This window comes from Mastomys coucha, unplaced genomic scaffold (genome assembly GCF_008632895.1).
Source record: "Mastomys coucha isolate ucsf_1 unplaced genomic scaffold, UCSF_Mcou_1 pScaffold20, whole genome shotgun sequence".
NCBI lineage: Eukaryota > Metazoa > Chordata > Mammalia > Rodentia > Muridae > Mastomys > Mastomys coucha.
The window spans coordinates 76,722,906-76,724,109 of record NW_022196903.1 but is presented as its reverse complement, the minus strand read 5'-3'; positions in this window follow the sequence as shown (position 1 = coordinate 76,724,109).

Sequence of the window (1,204 nt, the reverse complement as noted above, 5' to 3'; positions counted from 1 at the left end):
TCCTTTTCAGTGTCCGACCCTGCCCCGCCACTTCTGCTGGGGCCCTTCCCTATCACAGCCCCTCCCTTCTGCCTACTCAGGGTTTAGCTTACCACATGTTGGATCACTGCATCAGGGACTTCCCTGAGGTACTGTGGCCCCATGTCCACAAAGTATGTCATAAGCTAGCCCTCCTCATGAGAAATGCCACAAGTAATGGCCCCTCTGGTCTGTAGTGGAAGAGGTGCATACTGTGGGCCCGACTACTGAAACAGACTCAGACAAGCTAGGGACGGTGGCACACATCTGTAGTTCCAGAACTTGGGATGTAGAAGCAGGAGGCTCAGGAGCTCAAGTCTAGCCTCAACTGTAAAGTGAGTTCTGGGCTAGCCTGGGCTACAGAAGACCCTGTTTTACAAAAAAAAAAAAAGAAGAAGAAGAAAAGAAAAGAAAAGAAAAAGAAAGAAACAAACAGAAGAAAAGGAAGAGGAGGGGAGGAATAATGTGAAGAGGAAAAAAGGAAGAGGAGAGGAAAGAGAGAACACAAGAGGAGGGGAAAGGAGGAGGAGGAAGAGGAAAGGAGGAAGAGAGGGAAAGAGAGGAGGAGGGAGAGAAGGAGGAAAAGGAGGAGGAATGGATTGGGCTTGGACTTGGAGGGGAAATGTGTGTGGCAGGACTAAGCTTATGGAAGTACACAGAGTGGCTTTGTTTTTGTTTGTTTGTTTGTTTGTTTAATGGAGTACACAGGTGAGGACTGCCTGCTCATTATTTGGTCAGAGCACAGGATGACTTGGGGACTACAACCCCACCTCCACCCCCACCCCCAGCGAGGAGGAGCAAGGGCTTCAGAACCCTAGGAAAGCTTTGGGGAAAGTCAGTGACTTCGACCTCTGAGGGAGCCTTTCTTGTTTCCCCTCCCCCTCAGCTTTGCATGGTCAGGGTCTGACCCACTTCTGTGACATTGCTGTCTGCTGACCCAGGGCTTACCCATCATGGGCACTCAGTAAATCATTTCTGGGTGAGTGAATTTGACTAAAATCATGAGCACATCAGCGAGGGATCAGCTGCCACAAGAAAGGAGCTAAGTGCCTGAGACCCAGGGGACAGGAGCTAGGGGTGGGGTTGTAGGGGGTGCAAGCTTGCTGTGAGTGGCGCTGGGCCACAGAATACAGGGGAGTGGGAGACAAAGCCCAAGGGTGCCAGGGTCGTTCTTGCGTATGAAGCC